The following is a 23,628-nucleotide window of genomic DNA, read 5'->3' as shown; positions in this document are numbered from 1 at the left end:
TTAGTTACTACTTTCCAGTTGTGTGACCCTGACAGAGTCATTCAGCTGCTTTTGGGTCAAGTTTTTTTAGCCATCAATTGGAATAGTCAATGACAAATGTCAATGCCTTATGCACATTAGTTCATTAGTCCTTATTGTTATTATGTAATTTTTTTCTTACTGGAGAGTTCAGGCCCACCATTCTGCTTATATTACATTTTAGGACCGTCCTCAGCAAATAAATATATGGATTCTTAAAGGGATAATATCAATAATGCCTGTTTAAATAGCAGTTCAATTTGGCTGGTTATTGGCCAGTTATTCTTTGCCAGCTCTCTCTTAGAGAACATTGATGGAGTTTGGGGCAAACTCAGCACCCCTTCACTTAATCAGAGTGCCTTTACTTAAGCTGGCCACTATCTCATCTGAGTCTGCTTTAAATAATTCTTGAGCTAAGAGTTAGACTTCCCCCAAACCAGTTTTATGAAAGGGTTCTGCAGTGGTTTTGTTTATGGGTTTTCCAAAACAAACTGAAAAAAAAAAAAAGGCATACATGGATAAAATTACAAATTGTATTTGGTATTTACAGTGTTCAATTCTTTTGTTGAATACGTAGGGTAGGGGTGGGGGAAGCAGTGTATACACGTATTAATAAGTCTAGGGATATTTTCTTGTTTTCAAGGAACTAACAGTCTGGCATTGCTAGATGAATAAATGAATGAAGCACATACAGCAGGATTCTGTCCCTTCCGGGTTATAAAATACATTAAACCCTAACCTTAAAGTGATGTTTAAAAGTTGTGAACATTTCACACAAAATTTGTTTGCATATAATATCTTCCCTTGGCATTGTGTTCATTAGCCAGCTCATACTGAGGTTGGAGGTGGATTTCTACGTATGATAAAGAGAGCATTATATATTTATTTTACATCTTATTTGACTCATTTTTCTATTATGAAAAGAGTAAGCAGAGTAAAGAAGCTCTCCAATTTTGTGGTATGTCCTCTTTAGCCAGGAATCTCCTTAAATGAGATAATACCACTGGACAGGTAGTTGTCAAAATTCACTCGTAAGACAGGAAGGAAAGAATGTAAGTTACAACTCTAGTAAAAGGGAATTTCCTTGTCATTGTGTGTTCTTAGTGACTTTTGCATGTGTAGCCACATCATACAGGTGGATGTCATGTGTACACGGACACACCAAGTCATTCTGACATTACATGCTTAAAAATGTCTGTTTCCCTGTGCGTTTACATGGGCAGTCAGTAACACTCTCCTTTCTGGTCGCTCAGAGGAAATCACAGACTTGCTCTCCATATACTCTGATATTCTAATTCTAACTCTAAAGGATAATTCAAAATTTGTTGGAGAAAAAAACTGGTACAATATGTGGACAAGAAAAAAAAATATGTGGACAAGAAGTCTTGTGGTTTCAAGGTTCTAGAGTGTGGTAGAAATTACTACAAGAGCTTTGGCATATTTCCGCTAGCTCTGTGTGCATACTATCTGCAGGGCTTCTCACCATCTACTCAAAAGCTTTTCAGTTACATGAGATTGCTAGGTTTTCAGGGCTGGGCGGGAACATTTTTTCTGTAATTAATAGTTTGTTTTTTAACCAAATAGTTGTTAGTAGAGGAAGTCAATAAATGCACTGTTAATGTATTACAAAAATACATTTTGATGAGGACAGTGATATTTAAAGAAAATCAACCTCTTCCTTTCTATTTATCTTTGGAGACTGTATCCTACCTTTGCTATCCTGGAAACCATAATTTTACCATAGGACATTAAAAATTAGACTATAATCGATATGAATATTATATTGCTGTGCTCTTAAAAGTACATCCTTCGTGGAATACAGAAGAAAACATGCATTTTTCTATCATTACACATAAAGAAAATGGTCAAAAAAATCAAATCACATTATGAAAAGGTTTTAAAAGATAATTAAATCTGTCAGAATGGGAATTAACATTGCTGATAATTTCAGGGAGTCTCAGAGTTTCTTTATAGTTTTAATATGCTAAATACCACCACAGCATGTTGGCATTATAATAATGATTGGATTATGGGACTAATAAGTCCACATGCTAGAGGTAATTTTGACTAAAATAAAAATTTTACTAAAATTTTCTTTGTTTATGGCCTGGAGTAATTTCCCCCCAAACCAACATTAAAGCACGTACATATGTTAGCATATTTCTAGAAAAAAATTTTTTTCTCTAAAAAGTGAATAAGCATACTCTAAAGACTACTTTTGCTAGGCATACTTGTGCAAGAAAGGCCTTATTTTAGAATTCATTCTTCTTTGATTCTGTGATCAAAAATCTCAGTAGTGGCAATAACAAAGCATATTTTGAATAATATAAAATTAAACTTCAAAATGTTTTTCTTAATGTATAAAATCAAAAGACTTATTGTCATTATCAGTAATAGTAAATGATTTCTGGACACTGAGTAAGGAATTTGGCACTAAATTAAGAACTCTGCAAAGGTGGACATAGCCCGTAGTGAATTACATTTCGTATAGAACTTAAGCACAGGTATTTAAAAGAGAATAAAGGCCTCTTTTAACCAGAAATGTATAGTAACAAAGTTTTTCTGAAACACATAAAAGAATGAATATATATATTCATATATATATATATGAATATTAAGAGCTTAGATTGTTACTTCATTCTTTCCTTACAAATAACAAATCCAAAAACAGACAATAGCAAAAAAGCAAAACAACTTCCATTTTTTATTACTCATTGCCATCATTTTAAAACCATGGAAAATAACTCCCTTATATCTTAATGTGCATATATGAATAAAATTGACAAGTGAGAGGACTGCTTTTAAATGTGTGAGTTTATAATCAAGCTCCCATGCATTCAACTAAATGAATGCAAACCTCTACAGGCCTTATACTTTATAACAAAAGTATGGGTTTTTTAAAAAAGATTTTATTGGGATCCCTGGGTGGCGCCTGCCTTTGGCCCAGGGCGCGATCCTGGAGAGCCGGGATCGAGTCCCACATCGGGCTCCCGGTGCATGGAGCCTGCTTCTCCCTCTGCCTGTGTCTCTGCCTCTCTCTCTCTCTCTCTCTGTGACTATCATAAATAAATAAAATTAAAAAAAAATTAAAAAATAAATAAATAAAAAAGATTTTATTTATTTATTCACAAGAGACACACAGAGAGAGAGAGAGGCAGAGACACAGGCAGAGGGAGAAGCAGGCTCCCCACAAGGAACCCAATGCAAGACTTGATCCCAGACCCGGGGATCACATCCTGAGCCAAAGGCAGATGCTCAACCACTGAGCTACCCAGGTGTCCCATATAACAAAAGTTTTTAAATAAAATATTTAGAAGTAGGGTTTCTAGGGGTAGAAAATTGATCATAACATCACTTTTAATTTAACTGTTTTCAAAAATTTTTCTCATTGAGCTAGCAAAACAGTATTCTAAAACTCCATTTATAATTTTAGCATTTCTTAAAAAGTTCAAAATTTCAACAGCTCTCAGGCAAACATATCAACACTGGATCTAAACACACAACTGCAAATCATCTACAAGACAGCTTTAATGGCATCACAGACTCAGCAGCAACAAACTTTCTACATAATGCAAAATCCAACTCTAAACTCACCACTGTACCCCCCATGTAATTCTAAACTAGTTGATAAACAATAAGAATCCGGCAACTCACATATATTTTATACGGTGATCACACTCTGAGAAGGTGTAGGAAGATTTTAAATATATGTCAATTCTGATCTGTTTATGAAATACAAGGAAGAGTTTTATGATCGATGAAAATTTACTGAGGTACCTGATTGTACTAAGTCAAGATAAAAACAAAAAAAAAAATCCATCAATGTTCGTTAGCAGCAGAAACTTCTGTTTCCTCTGGGCTTGGTGCAGTCACCACCTCTTTTGGCTGCCACTTTTAAGGTCTCTTCCAAGACCCCGAAGAAGGTTTACTATTGGTTCACATCCTACGTCAAAGCATGATCCTCATCAGAATTCAGTTCATTGACTTATGAGTAACAAAGCCTGTTCCAGCCCAAAAGGCTGTGTCTACACAGCACAAAAAGGGAGAATACAATACTCTCCAATTAACTTGGCAAATATCAACAGCTGAGCTCATTAAATTAAGTTTCCAAATTGGTTTTATGAAGGAGATACAGCCAGAGAATTCACCTTGGTAGGCTTTTAAGTTATAGTGATCTTTGAAAGTGTTTTATACGCTTTTAAAACTAAATAACCCTCATTTACATCTCCTTTAGCTGATGAATTTGTTCATTCTGAAAACAACAGAAAACCATTTAACCAACCTTCTTTATAGGCACTGAAGCCCTGATTTACTTGGTCACTTAGAACTGACAACTCTAGACACCAAAGATTTCTACATAATTTGTCCCTTTCTCTTACAAATCACAATGTCATTTAAAACTTTAGAGGTACATAAGTGTCAAGCTTGTCTTTGCCTCAAAACCAAATAACTATCTATGAGTATAAAACGTAGAAATATGGGCAGTGTTCTTACAAGAAGTAGGGAAAATATGTACCCCTAAATCTTAAAGGTTTTTCAGTCCTTGAACACCATAAAATTACCACCCCCACAGTTCTCATAGACTCTTCCTTTCAACCTGGCTCCAAATTCCCACCACTAGCTTATCAACTCTAAGTCCCTCAAGATCTTTTCCATTTCAAATGTGACCATGGCTTTGTGAATTTTCAGGAGAGTGTCAAGTCCATGCTAGTGAGAGCAGTTCCTGGTTGGGTCCTGTCAAAATTCAGAGGAAAAGAGCAACCATAAAAACTACCTTTTTTCTCTTCCATAATTTTCATAGAAAGCAACGGTCCTTCCATGAACATAGAAGACCCAAATTCTCATCAATGTTGAGCAAATGACAGTTGAGAACTATTTGTGTGCTCATGACCTTTGCATAATCTCTTTCACCTTGTGAACTTTAGGAGGTATGCAGAGGCATTTATACCTAGGTGATGAAATGTAATCCTGAGAGTATAGGACCTAGAAAGCAAGAGAAATGGTGACATTGCACAACTCTTCAGAAAAGAAACTGCTGTCCAAGAACAGCACATACACATCTTACACACGCACAGCTCTCAGACGTTGCATTCAGACGTTGGGCATAACTGCACACCTGAACATAATTTGTAGTACATACAGTGCAGCAAATACCAGAGAACCCTAAAGATACAAACGTCGTGGGAAATAAAATGTCAGTGGTTGATTCAGAGATTGGCTTCTAAAAAAGCGTGCTTTGGTAAGCAATTGTTTAAAGGGCAAAAGCTCCTACTGCTGAGAAGCACTCTGAGGAGAAAGGAACAAGAGAACAAAGAGGAGGAGGAGCAGGAGGGGAATGGGGAGTCGGGGAAAGGGGTGAGGGAGGGAAGAAGAGGGAAAGGTAGAGGGGCGGAGGAGGAAGGGGAGGAGAAGGGTGAAGAAAAACTGCAGCTGGGAAGAGGAGAAAGAGCAGTGTTCCTTTGTGCTAATGGACACCTGAAAGAGGCAGCGGCTGCAGCCACAGCTCCTGAAAATAGGAGAAATGACTGGAAGGGCAGAAATCACAACAAAGTGATTAGGCCTAAGTTACCAATCTGAGCAGATAGATGGGGGAAGGGAAACCCCAGCCTTCTCTAGTTCAAGGGCCCCTAAATTGTGTCCTGTGCCATATTTAGCCACAATTCGAGTAATTATCCACTGAGCACCACTCTATGCCAGTGGAAATAAGGCCTCAGATCCCAAAGCAATCACTCTTCAGGGTGGCTGCGAAGGAGTGGAACAGAGCAGAAGGCCAAGGGCAGAGAGGCATACTCAGGATACTACTGGAGAAAGAGGAGGGGTTCCCCAGCAGGCAGAGGGAATGGTACCCCCCGGAGCTGTGCAGTGCAGCAGCCTTGGCAGGCACCTACGCAGGCCTGGAAGAGGACAGGAATGATTCTACAAAGAAGATGATGGTTCAGCTGCACCTGCAAGACAAGGAGATGGCGAAGAGGGCAACGGACATTGCTACCCGTCAGAATAGTATGTGCAAAGGAAACCAGCCAGGGGAGGCCCTGGGCTGCCGTGTGGCTGCACCCAGCCCCATGGGACTGCAGAGCAGGAGACTTAGAATGATGATGTGGAGGAGCTGGAGCTGGTTTGGAAAGGGACCAGAAGGCCATGCACATCTCCCTTATTTGCATCTTTTCTGATGTGAGCAGGTCTTCTACACAAAGCTTCACCACCACCACGAGTCGTTTACCTTATGTTTACATGTCTCAAGATAATACCCTAAAAATATAACTGTTAGAACCCAGGACAAGGAGGGGGTGTCTTAATCTTGTCACGTATACTCTATTTACCAAGGAAGATGCGTGCATAACACACTTTCAAAAGATTGCCAATGTTTTACAAAAATGCAATGTAAGAAGGTCAAAGTATATCGGGCTAACTTTTAGTGTTGGATTTTCACTTACTTTTGAGGAATGCCAGATTAACATAGATATTGCTATAAGTTCAGTATCAGTGTAATCACAGAACGTGCCAAAAATTTAGTACATTTCCATATCGGGTTATGTCAAAAGACTGTCAACTAAAGTAGTTCTAGGAATATTATATGAGATTCAAGAGCAGAATCCGCCCCATAGCAGGGGTGCATACCTGCTGGAATGCAAGCTCCAAAAGGGTAGAAACTACCACAATATCCTCTGGGACCCACCAGGACCTCAGGGAGCATTGGTTCTGCACTGTGCACTGAAGAATGAACGGCAACCCCCAGTGTTGTGTAGTACGCAACCTACACAACCCTATGTTGTAGCCCTCTAGATATTAGACATACCACACACATATTAGCCCTCTAGATATTAGAAGTACCACACAACCTATTGAACAAATCATCACATTTCATACTAATGAAGGAAACAATCATCTAATTTTCAAATGATTAATGAAGCAACTGAAAGTGATTCCATGCTGATGTTCCAAAGGTTTAAAGCTGAGGACAAAACCCATATTTTATGAGTTTGTGATATTTTATCAAGATACTTGTAGCATCTAGTGAGTTTTCAGTGAGTGTACAATGAATGAATAAAGGAGATGGGCATCTCCGTGGTTCCAAGCACAGTTGAAGCAAGGGCAAGCCAGAGCTAACTAAATTGCTGTGACCCTTGCTAGCCTGCCTCAGCCTCAGCCTGTCATGGGCAAATCTTGCACGTTTGTTGCTCATTTGAAAAACATAATCTCCGGGGATCCCTGGGTGGCGCAGCGGTTTGGTGCCTGCCTTTGGCCCAGGGTGCGATCCTGGAGACCCGGGATTGAATCCCACGTCGGGCTCCCGGTGCATGGAGCCTGCTTCTCCCTCTGCCTGAGTCTCTGCCTCTCTCTCTCTCTCTCTCTCTCTCTCTCTCTGTGTGTGACTATCATAAATAAATAAAAATTTAAAAAAAAATCTCCTCTGACATAAAAAGACTGCTGTTGGCCAAGGGCATACATCTGCCTATACCTTTCCACAAGTATTTCCACACATACTTTTGTAGTCCATTTGTGGGACAACATAAAGCATAAGCATATAGAATAAAAGGCATTTACACAGGCTCTCGTTGCTAACTGTCCACCTCCTCTACCTCCATAGCCAATCCCAGTGATAGAATATTCTCATGCTGATGGAAAAGGAGAATAGCAGGGATCCCTGGGTGGCGCGGTTTGGCGCCTGCCTTTGGCCCAGGGCGCGATCCTGGAGACCCGGGATCGAATCCCACATCAGGCTCCCGGTGCATGGAGCCTGCTTCTCCCTCTGCCTGTGTCTCTGCCTCTCTCTCTCTCTCTCTCTCTCTCTCTCTGTGACTATCATAAATAAATAAAAATAAAAAAAAAAAAAAAGGAAAAGGAGAATAGCATAAGCCACTGAAGGCTTAGTGTGAGTGGGTTGATACTTCTTCAGTATTTACCATTTTATTTCTTCACCCTGGAGATTGTCTGAAGTGTTGCTGACCCCCATGGCAGTGTCAAACAAAAATCAGATGTGTAAAATGTAGTCAAATGGGGTGGGGAGAGGACAAGGGAAAGAACAAGACTTAAGGCCAAATTATTGATCTCATTTCCTCCCACCAGTTGCTAATTTAAAATTTACTCAAGGGGGACGCCTGGGTGGCTTAGTGGTTGAGCATCTGCCTTCGGCTCAGGGTGTGATCCTGGGGTCCCGGGATCGAGTCCCATATCTGCCTCTCTCTCTCTCCCTTTCTGTGCCTCTCATGAATAAATAAAATACTTAATAATAAAATAAAATTTACTCAAGGATCAGGCCCTTGCATGATTATCTGACCTCAGTCTAAAAAGGGAAAGGCATGACAGGCAAAACAAAGACACAGCTGCTACCGATGGTGAAAAGGTAGGAGAGGGAACGAGGCAAGAGTGTCTAATATAATCCTCATAGCAAGGCTTTCTGAACTCTGCTTGGCTCTTCCTACACAGCTTATAGAAACCTCCCTTGGCTGGTAGGAGAGGCAAAGATAGTGAAATCTCTATACTTTAATTCTTATCCGAGTTGATGATGTCAAGAGCAGCAATGAAATGAAAAGGCTCAATATCATGGTAATTTCTAGCAATGAATTCTGCGGCAACCACGTCACCTCTTCATTCTGCTAACGCTGGCTGAAAATGTTAATACAGCACATCCAGTGCCACCACAGACACGTGCCCCACCCCCTACCTCCCACCCCCACCCCAGCCCTTTTAGAGACTCAGCAAGTGAATTTAGGAAAGTCTTTGTATCTACAATGAAAGGCCAAAGGGTGTGAGGAGAGTAGAGCGGGTGGGGTGCAAAGTGACACAAAACAAAAGAAGGTCATTTAAATTTTAGGAAGTTCAAAGCAGGATAAGGCTAATTTTCTCCACATCTGGAAGGGTGTGTTGTTTTCTGCCATTCCTGAATTTCAAGGGAAGAATTTCATTCTGTAAGAATGCCATTGGGAAAAAAAATTAGGTTAAGTTGGCTTTTTGTAAGTTAAGGTGACAGGTATTTAAAAATATACACAAAAGAGGAAATGTACTTAAAAATAATGAAAGGCCTATAACAGAACTTATATAGAAAGGGCAACTGGTTATTAAAAAAAAAAAATTTAAACACAGGAAAAGAGGGAAAAGACAATGATCTCATTGAATCATTAACCTCAATGATCTAGTCAAGTGAAAATCAATTTTTAAAAACTGTAAAATTGGCAAATATTTTCTCAGTAAGTAGTGAATGGCCTGAGGACGCATCTGCTGTTTCTCCCAGTGAGAGGAGTAGCATGGCCCTCAGTTAAGAAACCCTTGACCACAATTTGCATTTTTAGCGATAGTTTAGGCAGGTCTTTGCAAAATAACTCGTTCAGCAAAAGCATAAATTTCTGTTTAGTCATCTGCATAGTCAGAATAAATACTACTTACTGGTATCGTATTCAAGGCATTTATTCAACAATATTTCAGAGGCAAATATATAAAATGCAATCCGCATCTCCAAATATCTCTCACCATTGTGGAATCCAAACCAGGAATGAGGTCTTTAAATGCCATTGGATTGCATTTGGTGTCATAGTAATATGAGTAGATACTCATTTTCCCAAGTAGAAAGCAACTGCCTTGCCCACGTGTGTTGTCAGTCTTGAATCTCCAGCATGCAGGCTGAAAGAATGCCCTCATACTATTTCGCAACTTATCTGTCACTTTTAATGTTTTAGACCATCCTATTCTTTAATCTGGATAATGGGGGGAAAAGAAAGTATCAGGAGAATTGATTAACTTTTTATTTTTGTTCTTTCTTGTTACAATATCTAAATTATGGAAATGCATTTACGAGAACATTTCCAGTTACTTCTCTTCAACTGACACATCAAAAGACTGTTTTTACCCCCCTTGATTTTCATTAGGTACAAATACTGGATAGACAAGAATTTCTAAATCACAAAGTAGGTCAAATGGGATGAAGGGAATTTGCTCTCATATCTCTACGTTCTTTCCCTTGTTTCCATTTTTTCTTCTTTCTCTTTTTAGGACACCTGGATGTCTAGGATGCTTTAACTACTCCTAGTTCTACATTTCTAGGCTCTCTCTTCAGACCTGCTGTCTTGACCCAAGTAATAGCTCCTTTCTGACCCTCTCTGCTGTTGAATCCAGCATTTCTTTTTTAGTCTTCTGTTGGTCTTTTGCTTCTCTAACAATACCTTTGATTTTTCCCTTCCATAGTGAACATTTTAGGCAGTGGGAGACATATTTTGCTCAAGAAGTCATCCCAGTGACCACTAAATTACACCATCCACCTTGGCTGCCTGTTCTGAGGCACAGGCTACGTTTATCTCCATGTGGTGGAGTAGTTCCTGCCATTCTTTATTTGGTTCTCTTTCCAAGTTAAACTTTTCAGTATCCACAATGGATCTGGCATGAAATCACTGGCATAATCCCCACTTTAGGAAGCCTTCATTCTCAATTGTAAAATGAAGTTGCTTCAAAATACTACCATAATTGGCAAATCAAATTCTCTCCAATAATTAAATGCACATGAAAAGCAAATGGTTGTTGACCTCTTTTGTGGGCGCCCACGATTGTGGATAATTTCCTGGGATAGTATTTGCCAAATGCAGGCAGCTTTGAGTCTTTTTTTTAACTGTGGATAATGGGTATTTGAGGAAAGCTTATTTAAATGGGACGCATTAATATAGATTGGGGAGATAATAACACTGGAAAATGATGCATTCAGAGTATGGTGGACAGAGGCAGAAAACTTCTATCACTTTCTGCTTATGTACAGTGAGAAATAGTTACTAACAATTCCACTAATAAAGCCATAGACCAGGAAAACCAAGCTGAAGGCCGTGGCCATATTCATTTGCCAACCAATGCCCATTTGGCCAATAGCTGATGAAGCTCAGCAGCGCCATGGGGAACTTATTCAGGCTTATGCACAATTCTTCGTACAGATATTGCATTAGTAAAGCCAAAAATGCCATTTGGAATGAGCTTGCCTGGAGGATTTGCAAAGTCTACAATGGCTACGTGGTCTACTTTATTTGAATTTTCTCAGTCCATTAGCCAATTATCCCAACCATTAGACCTCTGTTTGTAGAAGACTTTCTCTTTTCATGACAAAATTAATTTGACCATCCTTCCTGTTTGAGGGGGATGGTGAGGAGGGTTTGTAGTCACTGGATTTAGCCAAGGCCCAAACTGAACATTCTGAGCTTAAATGGCGACTGTTTTCATTGTCTACCTCTTAGGTAGACACAGCCAGCGTAGTAATGTAAACCACAGTTATGGGTATTTGAGTAGTGAAGATTACTAATAATATCAGCCTGTCCTTGTTTCTGTGGAAGGGATAGATGCCTAAATGGTTATTTTTCCAAGCAATAAATGGCTTTCCAACTGAAATACAGTTGTTTTTCACTGACCAGCCAAGAAGTGTAAAAAGGAGAAAGGAATCTTTGGAAGAATGGAGTGCTGAGAAAAACAACTTCAATACTTTAGTATTTTGCCTAAGGCAGACTGTAACTGGCAGGGGTTGGGGGGGTGGGAGATATCTGAGAGCACACAGGGGTGATTTCAGTCTTGAAACTGGAATAAATATGCAGACTAAGACCAAATGATGGACAATTTTTCAGAAGTGGAGGGAGTTCTTTATTTACTACAAGTCCTTATTTTAATTTATCATATACTGACTTTAATACAGAATGTAGTATGTGTATAGGAATCTATTTACATTTAAAAATAAGTAAACCAAGTGATGTGGGAAACAAAGGCAAAAGAATAATTAAATTTGCTTATTACCTACAGCCCACTGAAAGGTCCTTGAAACAGGCAGAGTGACATTCCTCTGGGAACTCAAATCTTAATACTTTGCTAAGGGCAAAAAGCAACCTAAGCCTGACCCCCAGGATCCTGTAAATCTACTTTAACATATAAAAATTCCTTTGGAGACTTACTTTATCTCTACCCCTCAAGGTATATGTTGGCAATCATCCCCCAAGTATATGGCCCACCAGTATAGATCTTAAAGGTCTCATGACTAAGGTTTTATTAGATGATAATAAATGACTTTTCCCACCAATAGCTAGCCCCCTCAAGGTCTTGGAAATCTTGCTTCCAGAATTCCTTACAGACTTACTCTATCCCTAACCCTCTCCCAACTTGAAAGTATATAATGGCCACCTTCATGAACCCCAGTGCAGCCCTTTCTGCCCATAGGTCCTGTCCCCATGCTTTAATAAAACTACCATTTTGCCCCAAAGACATCTCAAGAATTCTTTCTTGGCTGTCGGCTCTGAACCCCAATTATCTTCCCTACATCATTTGGCAGCCACAAAGGGACAGTCTTCTCCTCTGGATTGTGAGCTTTGGTGCAGATTTGGTGAGTACTTTCTCTTCTCTCCCTTTACTTTCATTTCAGGGGCTTTGCAAGGAGTATATTGTTTTATTGGAACACTTTCATGTCGATTACTCAGGCTACAGTCCTCTAACCCAAGGCTACTTTTTGAGGCAGAGAAAGCTTACCTTTTGGCTAGAAGTTAGTACCACAGCAGGAACAGTATTAGATCCAGAAGCTTGCTGCCATATTTTTTTTTTCCCGTTCTTATACAAAGCTGTCTGTCTTGGGCACAGGATGACCACCTAAGTCACCAAGCAGCTGCCAATCATAACACTCCCATGAGACTTCATTGGTCCCATATGATCCCCTTCACCTCCCTGGCCTAACTGCTTCTAACCACCAGACTCTGCTCCAAGCTGGCAGAAACCAGTACCTCAATTGAATTAAAAGTCAACCAGGGACATTTCCTGGAGAAGACGGCTGTAAAGACTACATGTGTTGAAATATCTCTTAGATCATGATGGACTTCTATCTTTACTGTTTTTCATCAGTGTCCTCTACTAACTTCTTAAGCTACAAAATTGGTAATTTCCCCTTGTAAAACTTTTCTAGTATTCTCTATGAGTTAAAAATGGCAGGCAAGCTCAAATAAGGCACGACTCACAGCGCAGGGCCATAGCACGGCCTTTAAGGGCATGGGGTGCACAGTGTTATATTTCCTAAGCACCCATCTGTAGCCTAGGATGCAATGGAGAAGTGGGGGCAGACTAACATCCCTTCTACAGGGCCTTTAATGGCAGGAATGCCTTCATGGTAAGGCAGGATGGTGATCAATAGTGATTTTTGCTACAGGGATGCCTCCGATCGCTTTTGACACCTGGAATCTCTGACATATCCTGTGTGCAATGCCACCCAGGAGTCAGGGGTGGGGATTTTTGGTAAAGGACTTTCTCTACTTTTCTAGGAGTATGGCTTCAGTAGGCTTCTTCAGTCTCCAAGGACTCTCCCTGGGGATGCCTTTTAATCACTGGAAACAATTCAAATTGCAAACTTTAGGAAATGACTGATATCCTCTAACACTGCATGGCCTCAGTGGGATCTGTCAGTTTGATCTCTGCTTCAGGAAACAGGGAAGAAAATGTTTGGTCAGTAACCAGATTAGTCAACTCCCTCCTGATACACTGGATGATAATGATCTCAATAGGCCTCCTCCCGATAGAACCCAGGTTGGAAGAAACACCGGTCATCTGAAATGAAGGGAACGCTGACTCTCTCTCACTGTTCTTCCTCCTGATAGACGTGGGGACTTCTCCCTCATTTCCCATGTTAATGGTTATATTTGGAGCCAACTGTGGTTAGTCTACCTCGGGACTGGGACTTCAAGGAATATTCCCAAGCAGCTGACGACTTTCCCTTTGTTCTGGGGATGTTCCCTGTCATCTCCAGCCTGACATGGACTGCATATTTCCACATTGGTGGAAACAAGCATGGCATCTGCTCATCTGTCTCAGCTGACAGGTTTAGAACCCGGAAACTTCTTCCTCTGCCACCAGGCAGCAATCTGCCTCCTGCCGCCCCCTGCTTCCCCTCCTGTTTTGCACCATCTTGGGTGTGATGTGGCCTGCATACATCACCCACTTCTGATTTCCCCACTGGTGGCCCAGGTAAAAATTGACAATTGACAACTTGATTGAGTTGTTGTTGTTGTTGTTTTTTTAAAGATGTTATTTATTTGAGAGAGCACCGGTGGGGACAGGGACAGAGGGAGAAGGAGAAGCAGACTTCCTGCTTCCAAGCCACCACAGGGCTTGATCCCAGGACTCTGGGATCATGACCTGAGCCAAGGCAGACACTTACCTGACTGTGTCACCCAGGTGCCCCCAAATTGATTGACTTTTAAGTGACCCCAGGTAAAACATAATTCAGTATTTAAAGTCATTTAAGTTCATTGGTTTAATAAAAATAGACATGTTTTCAGGGTTATCAGCATTAAATATGAAACTTTTATTCTATCTAGGTTTGTTGAAGGTCAAACTTGTGTTACCTCTGTTGCAAATTGTTAGCAAAAACATGACTTAAAATGATGGCTATTCTTGTCTGTCTCAAAGTTTTCATGAGGAATTGTTAGGATAGCTTTCAAAGTCTTTGGTAACCTGAAACTTTAAAGTTTGCTTGGATAATAAATGGGATTAAATTCTTTGGACATTTAGGTCTTTTCCAAATAGGGTAAAGTGCTAAGGCACTGATTACTGGACAGAGGTTTGTGTTTTTTTATTTTCCTTTTGCAAAGAAACTAAGGCTATTTGGGTCTCTTGGTAAACATGCTTTGTACTTCACTGATTCATAAATTTGCCATCTAAAGAGTTCTGGTGTAGTGGTTCACAATTGGTTACTATTTAGTCTTCACTGGAGACTAAGGTTTCTATGAGTACAAAATTTTGCTAAATGTGATTAAGATGGATGGAAATAAGGGAAGCAAGTCTGTATCTTAGAAAGATCTAAGGAATGGAGATAAATTTTTATTGAAGGTAAAAGAAAATAATTTTGTCCTAAATGAGACTGGTTGTTTGGAGAAAAGTGGGTTGGTACAAACTCTGAATACAAAGGAAAGTTGTAGAAGGTTTGTGAAGGGAAATCTTTTGAAAGATATTTTATGTATGGACAGAATGGACTAAGTTTGAAAATGAGTGGATTTTAAAAGTACACTGACATAAGATGGAAAGTCTGCTTTCTCTCTGGTAAAAAGACCAAGTCTTCGTGAATTGTTGTCATAAATAGTTTACACAAACACACACACAATTAATTAAACTCGACTAATTCTAAGCCCAAATATATACACATCTTTAAAAAAGTTGTTTCTCTTCCATTGGAGTTTTGAAGAATTTTTCCCTCTTAAAAGTTAGAGATATGAAATTCTATATTAATAAACAAAACCCACAAAATTGCAATTTATTCTTCCTCTGCTTCAAAGTTAAAGAACTAATACTACTTTAAATATAAAGTAGTATTAGTTTGCTATTTTCTTCAAAGAGCCTTTTTTTTTTTTTTTTTAAAGACCACCCAGTAGTTTGAAATAATTGAAGAGGCAATCTTCAGCTTACTTAAAAAGAAAGACTGCATGGGACACATTCCTGGCACTAGTTCTCTGTATATCTATTTGGATATAATGCAAAGGACAATCATGTTGAAAATGCATTGGTCTTTTCTTTTTACCCTTAAAAACTCAAAGCAGAGTTAAGAATCTCTGATACTTTTTTTTCAGAGAAATTGTTTCATAATTTGAGGTTTAGAAATGCCAGGAATAAACGAGCCACCCAAGGAGATCATAAAAGCCAAAGTCACAGATGTAGAAACAGGTTTTCAGTAGTGTGATGAGTCTGAGTTTGGGGAAAGTGCAAGATGTTATTCAAAGTAGAGTTATTTAGGCCATGGAATTCTCATTAGCTGTTTGGTCATGAGAGAAACATCTGTAAATGGTAACTAAAAGGTTTTATGAAAAAATAGTGAGAGAACACGTTGGAACCTAGAATAAGAAAAATGTTGAATAATTTATATTTAGAGACAAGTTAATATTATTTTCCCAAGTACTATTGTAGCATTTTAGGGTTTTTAAATATGAGTTTTATATATCTAAAGAGCCACATATCTTTTTTTAAAGATATTTAAAAATATCTTTTTAAATATTTTTTCCCCATTTTTTCTCTCTTAAATGATGATATTTGTGTGCCTTTGATTATCTTGTCTCTGGGAAAATGTATATGATATAATTTGGATGTTGGTAAAAAAGTTGAAAACTAAATCATTATTTGTTAGCTATTCAAGCATGTTAATCAATTCCCAAATAAATTTTAACTTTAGTACTATCCTATCTAGTTTATTAAAGTAAGTCACATATTTTTATTTTACAAATTTCTATGTATGTGTATTAATTAGTTTAGAAGAACTACAATAATGAAGAAGAGCAAAAATGTGAAAATAAAACCATATAGAACTTCTTCTTCTGATTAAGATGGAGTAAGAGGGACAAGATTTACCCTCCTGTCTAAAATAAGTAAAAGGAAAGTGGACAAAACATCAAAAAAAAAAAAAAAACCCACAGCACTCAAAGTACTGAGGTGAGCTGTGTGATTGTCTCATGTTATTGCCTAAAGGAAGTTTCTATGCTTCAGTGCAGGATAATGGAATCTACATCCATGCCATTGGAAAGCTTGAGTTGAGCAGATGGAGCCCAGTGTTCTAGAAATCCGAGGAAGCCAGAGATCACAGGTCAGAAATATGGAGAGGAAAGAAGAGAGGAGAGAAGAGAAAAGAAGAGGTAAGAAGAAGGGAGGAAGGGAGGAGCGAGGAGGAGAAGAGTGGCTCAAAGAAAGAATTTAAGTAATCTCTATACACAACCCAGGGTTTAAACTCCAACCCCTAGATCAAGAGTCACATGCTCTACCGACTAAATCATCCTGGCACGCTGAAAACTTTTTTGTTGTTAAAATTGATCCAAAAAAGGAAAAAAGGGGCAGGAGATGAAATGAAAAATGGAAGAAGCAAATAGAAAAATTAGCAAACTGATAGGTTCATAACCAATCACATCAATATTTATGTTAAGTGTAAATGACCCAAGAAAAACTATTAAAAGGCAGAGATTGTCTATTGAATTTAAAAGAAAGATTTAACCAAATATTACCTAAAAGGTACTCATTTAAATGAAAAAACAAAAATATATTAAAAATTAGAGTATGGAAAAGTTATATAACATGCTAATGCTGATAAAAAGGAACCTGGGGAAACTACATTAAAATCAAACAAAGTAGATTTCAGAACAAAAAGTATCAGCAAAGAAAAGAGGATGATCTCAAAATGGTAACGTATTAAAATCATTAGTAAGATGTTACTGTCTGAAAAATGTAGGCCCCTAATAACAGAGTTTCAAAATACATGAAGATTTTAACCTGATACAACTGTAAGGAGAGATTAGAATATCTCTTTATCAAAAATTTATAGAATAAATAGTTAGAAAAATCAGTAAATATGTAGAAGACTGGGACACCCTAAATCAATCTGATGTCATTGCTATGTATACAACATTCTTTCAAGAACAGCAGAATATACATTCCTTTCAGGTGTAGACCAGGCGTCTACCAGGATTCTACTAGATATTACATTCTAGGCCATAAAATAATCCTTAGTGAATGTAGAAAGATCCAACTCATGTAAATATACTCTATGACCATAGCAGAATTAAGTTAGAAATCAATGGCAAAAGAATAGTTGGATACATAGATCAATAGAACAGGATAGAGAGCCCAGAAATAAACCTTAACTTTTACGGTTAATTAATCTACAACAAATGAGGCAAGAATATATAATGGAGAAAAGACATTCTTTTCAATAAAAGCTATTAGGAAAACTGGACAGCTACATGCAAAGAAAGGATAAAAGAAAGAAACAAACAAACTGGATCACTTTCTGACACCACACACAAAAATTTGAGTAAATTCATTCAAAATGAATTAATGACCTGTTAGACCTGAAAACATAAAATTCCGAAAAGAGAGTATAGGCAGCAATCTCTTGGACATTGCCCTTAGCAACATATTTATGAATATATCTCCTCAGTGAAGGGAAACAATAGCAAAAACAAATTATTGGGACTGCATCAAAATTAAAAGCTTTTGCAGCAAAAGAAATCACCAACAAATTGAAAAGGTAACCTACTGAATGGGCAGAGATATTTGCAAATGATATATCTGATAAGGGGTTAATATCTAAAACAGATAAAGAACTTATACAATACAACACCAAAACCCCAAATCATATGATTAAAAAATGGGAGATGATCTGAATAGACATTTTTCCAAAGAAGACATACAGGTGCTCAGCATCACACACCATCAGGGAAATGCAAACCAAAACCACAATGCGATATCACCTCAGGATGGCCAGTCTCAGAAAGACTAGAAATAAGTTTCCAGTCAGGATGACTAGTCAGGATGACCAGTCTCAGAAAGACCAGAAATAAGTTTCCCCGAGGATGTAGAGAAAAGGGAACCCTTGTGCACTGTTGGTGGTAAAGTAAATTGGTGCATCCACTATGGAAAATAGTATGGAGACTCCTCCAAAAGTTAAAAATAAAACCACTGTATGATCCAGTAATTCCACTAGTGGGTATTTACCCAAAGAAAACAATAATACTAACTCAAAACGATGTATGTAGCACTATGTATTGCAGCATTATTTACAATAAAGTTATTTGTTGCATACCTATCCAAAGGTTTTAGCCAAATACAAATGCTCTTTTTATTTTTACTGCAATAAAACCAAATTATATGGTGTTTCAGAAAGTGATTTTTAAAATTGAATATATTATGGGCATCTTTCCATTTCATTAAATCTTCTTTTACATGGATGCCAAAATTTATGTGTATAAAATGTATATGCCAAAAATATTTTAAGCGATAACCTATTTTTGGATGTTTAAGTGTATCTTTATTGTTTTTCTCATAAAACATTGCAATAACATAACTATAAATAAATTTTTAGCAGTCTAAATTTATTTTCTCAATTCTACAATGTGAGATTACTAAATTAAAGATATACATCTACAAAGTTGTGCCATCATTACCACTATCTAATTCTGGAACATTTCATTACTCCTAAAAGGAACCTTATACCCATGATGATCACTCTCCATTCTCTGACAACCACAAATCTATTTTCTGTCTGTATGAATTACCTATTCTAGACATTGCATATAAATGGAATAATATAGCAGGTGGTCCTTTTATGACTGGCTTCCTTCATTTAGCATCATGTTTTCAAGGTTCATCCATTCTGTAACATGTGTAAGTATTTCATTCTTTTTAATAATATTTTTCATGAATATATCACATTTTGCTTATCCGTTTAGAAGTTGATAGATATTAAGGTTATTTTTTTACTTTTTGCCTCTGATGAATAATGCTGATGTGAACTAGTAGTGGAATGGCTCTTCATCCACTTTATGTTCCTACAAACAATGCATGAGGGTTCAATTTCTCCCTGTCCTCACCAGGACATGTTTTAATCAAACAAATTATTGTCTGTCTGGCATCTCATTTTGTTTTTGTTTTTAAAGATTTTATTTATTTATTTGAGAGACAGCATGTGCATAGGGGAGGGGTAGAGGAATTAGGGAGAGGAAGAGGGAGAGGAAGATGGAAAGAATCCCAAGCAGACTCCACACTGAGCCCTCTGGGACATGGAGTTTGACCCTGAGATCATGACCTGAGCTGAAACCAAGAGCTGGCTGCCCAACTGACTGAGACACCAGGTGCCCCTCATTTTGGTTTTTATTTGCATTTTCCCAGTGATTAATGACGTTGACCAACTTCTCATGTGTTTATTGCTCAGTAGTATATCTTCTTAGGAGAAAGATCTATCCTAGTTCATTTCCCATTTTTTAATTAAGTTGTCTTTTTATTGTTGAGTGGTAAGTATTCTTTATATATTCTAGATACTAGACACTTAATAGATATATGGTTTGCAAAAAATTTTTCCAATGTACGTGTTGTCTTTTCATTTTCTTGACATTGTCCTTTGGAGCACAAAGATTTTAATTTTGATGAAGCCTAATTTATTTATTTTTTTCTTTGGTTGCTTTGCTTTTACTGTCATATCTCAAAAACCATTGCCTAATCCAAAGTCATGTATATCCATTCCTCTGTTGTTTTCTATGAATTTTAGCTCTTAAATTTAGGTATTTGATGGTTTGAGGTAGAGGTCCAATTTAATTCTTCTGTCTGTGGCTGTTTAGTTGTCCCAGCATCATTTGTTGAAGAGTATACTTTTTCCATTGAATTCTCTTGGCAGTCTTGTTTTAACTATGCTATTGATTTTTTAAAACTTTCTGCTTATTAAGGTACTGCTCTTTTTGTCTTCAGTGCATATTGAAAACATTTGCCTTCATTTTGATTTATAGTATTTTTTTATGAACAGAATTATAAACATTCATGTTAACTAAGTATTTTTCTCAATGATTTCTCTCTGCCAGTATTGGACAAATATTTACTTACATGTCCCCCAGTAGTTGTTTATGAAAATAATATAAAAAGTCATCAACCTTTTATTATTTTATATGGTACTTTACATATATTTTCTTGTTGGATTCTCAAAACTACAAACACTGTGAGGCAAATACTATTAATCATTCTATTTAAAAATGGATAATGAAACTCAAGACTTGTGTAATTTGCACAAGGCATGCAGCAGCTGGTACATAGTAAAATGTGAGTTGGGATTTAAATCCAGGTCTACCTGAATCCATAGTACAAGTTCCAAAATAACTGAAATAACTTAAATTTGAACTTCATCAGCATGGATATATAAGTTTCCCCAAAACTATTCTAACTTTTCTAATCCACGATGTTCAATTTTATTCAAGGATCAGAATCTTTTGATTAAATGAAAATACTTTAGTACAGAATATGGTATTTCAATTTTTAAAAACACATTAAATTAATTCCCATGTAATATGTTGGATAAGAAAAATTAAATTCACTGTTGTGTATAAATTATTATCAATGATTAAAAATTAGAATGGTAAGTCAATAAAATATAAACTTTGTCAGAATATATAAAATAAAGTTGAGGTTTTGAAATAGTTCAAGTAGTAAGTTATCAAGGCCCAGGATGCCTTTTTTTACTTCAAAGGGAAATCCTATGGGCTGTGTAGAAAGAACCATGAAGTAACCAAACAAATGTAAAATACTCAGTGTGATGTAGCTAACCATCAAGAAACTACTGAAAGAGTTTTTTGTTTGTTTTTGGGGTTGGGGGGTTTTGGGTAGAATTATTCCTCTGTTCTTATCTCCTTCCATACTGCCCCTTAAAATAAGCCTCTGATCCCTGTTACACTTTTTATCTCAGTCAACAAGCAAAGGCTTTACAGCATCCAAACATAAAGATCTGGTCTTATAAATAAAGGTATAGTTTGTTTTTAAGTCCCTTCCCATTTCAGTTTTGTATTTAACCAGTTAGCAATCTTCCAAAAGCAGAGAATCTTGAGGGAGATTATTCTCTATCAAATGTGTCCAAAATATTTTAGGTGACTTTATATGATGATTACAGTCATTAGGGTAACATATGTAGAGCCTAGTCATGCTAAATGAGACTCCTCTGGTTGTCCTTAAGGAGCAAATCTATAGTTCAAATTGTAAATTATCAAGGTCCAGGATGCCTTTGTTTTACTTCAAGAGAAATCCTATGGGTTTCTCGTGTAGAAAGTTGCTCTGTTCCAGAACAGTCATCATTAATCAAAGGATTGTAAGCATTACACAGAGCACAATTGCAATGATCAAAATCTCAACTTCACTGGCAGTCAATACACTGTAAGACATTTTGTGTATGCTTAAATAATTTTCAATTGTGTATCAGGGCACAGATAGTCCATTCAAACTTGAATTTCCTATAGTGTTCACCCATGTACCAAAAATTTGGATTTGCAATTCATGATACATAAATGAAATGTGTAAACAAAGAAAGAACTGATTCCTGATATATTTAATAGGAAATCAGTCCTGTTCAATAATTTAGGATAATAGGCTTAATTAACATCCAGTTAAAATGTTGATAATAACAGGAGCATAATTCAATCTACACATCTACTTTAACATTAAGAGCAGAACACCGGAATCCCTTCCGTTGGTAGGTTACAAACATACTTTATTTAAAACTATAGTTATTGAGGTGCCTGGGTGGCCTACTGACTTGGCATCCGACTCTTGATTTTGGCTCAGGTCATGATCTCCGGGTCTTGAGATAAAGTTCATGTAGGGCTCCACACTGGGGGTGAAGCCTGTTTAAGATTCTTTCTCCCTCCCCCACTGCCCTCCTCTCTCTCTTCTTCTCAAATTTTTTTTTTAAATAAGTAAATAAAAAAACCATACTGATCTATTGTTATACTGCATGGAGATGAGGAGTTTTAAAAATTGGGAACCTTGGCATTCTAGGTACTGCAGATGTCTCAACTTTGAATGACCTCCTCTCTTATCAGTTTGAAGTGGCAGTTGCTAGCCTAGAGCATGGAATAATTGGTATGTAGGAGTCATAGATTGTCTACTTCTAATCCATAGTATGGATATTTCCCTGCGGGTGCAGCCAAAGAGGAATGAGGGGAGACACTGTTTTTTTTTTTTTTCCCACAGAATGTGTAATGCAAATGAAGATCACATTTCGCTTTATACCAATTATAGTAAATCAGTATTTTCCTTTTAAGTTTAGATCTCAAACTCTTTGAACTATTTTGGTTTACCTTTGGGCAATTAATACATTACCACTAATGGTAACTATTAGACCAAGCTAGGTTTTAATTTTTGATATGGCCTAACATTTCACAGATGGACATATTTAAATGATGATGCATTGCTCTTCTCATTCTGCTATCTCAAGATTAATTTGAAATAGTAACAATATGTAATGAGATAAAGTCACAATAAAGGAGTGCAGATGATCAATGCCTTCTATTTTGAAAATAAAGGTTTTCAACTCTGCACTGACATTTATTTTCCATTTCTCTGGTACACCAGCTATTTGTTTAATAAAAGGAGACCTTTCCAGTGACAAGGACATTATCTTATTCATTTCTATAATTCTGTGAGCACTATCAATCAGGAGGTTTGCTTTCAAGTCATGTTAATATAAATTAGGTTTTTCCTTTTAGTCATAAGAGTTTCAAGACTCAAAGCCTACACATGAGCTGGAAAGCTAATGCCAGAGAGTAATTGCAATGTGACTTGGAAGCTAGAAGAAAGAAAACGATCTGCAGAGTTTGGAAAGATGTGCCCCAAATAACAAACTTTTACAGAACAAAACATACTATTTTGCATTTAGAAGTAAATTGCCCAAATATGATGTAGGAAGACAGTAAACTTATTCAAGGTAGCCTCACAGGACAGAACTAGAACAAATGGATGAAAGTGAATGAAGTCCATTTTGTACAGCGTCAGGGAGAACTTTCTGGTAAGTCCTCTAATAGGGTGATGAGTTGCCCTGCAAAAGACATAGCACTTTCTGCCACTGCAGGTGTTGAAGTAGATCAACAAGTTATAACACACATGGGATTCCTGCAGTGGGTGGAATATTGGAACAGATCAGGTCTCCTGGACTCTGATTCAAATCTAAACTTTGAGGTCAAAACTCTTATGAACATCAGGTGGATAAAATGATCCAACATGGGGGCTCTAAATTAGTGTAAGACATATCAATGATGAATTACAGCATAAAAAAAAGTATGCTAAGGGGAATAATGATGGTGCAAAGAAAACACTAACAGGGGACCTCGCAAAAAG

At 37.4% G+C, this 23,628-nt stretch overlaps 1 protein-coding gene across 2 annotated transcripts in view; it reads right to left on the bottom strand.

Annotated features, from left to right (window-relative positions):
- The window catches only part of HAPLN1 (hyaluronan and proteoglycan link protein 1), a 77,004-nt gene that overhangs the window by 40,217 nt on the left and 13,159 nt on the right, over positions 1-23,628 (bottom strand). Inside the window, exon 1 of one of the 2 annotated variants that reach the window (XM_025992935.2) lies at positions 3,673-3,982. The exons of the other annotated variant lie outside the window; for it this stretch is intronic. The gene's annotated coding sequence lies outside the window, so the exon portion shown is untranslated. Of the gene's footprint in view, positions 1-3,672; positions 3,983-23,628 lie in introns of those variants that run through there. 2 annotated transcript variants of the gene reach the window in all.

The sequence above is a fragment of the Vulpes vulpes genome, chromosome 14, assembly GCF_048418805.1.
Source record: "Vulpes vulpes isolate BD-2025 chromosome 14, VulVul3, whole genome shotgun sequence".
Taxonomy (NCBI): Eukaryota; Metazoa; Chordata; class Mammalia; order Carnivora; family Canidae; genus Vulpes; species Vulpes vulpes.
Note: the sequence above shows the minus strand (reverse complement) of the source record. Positions and strands in the feature narration are given on the sequence as shown.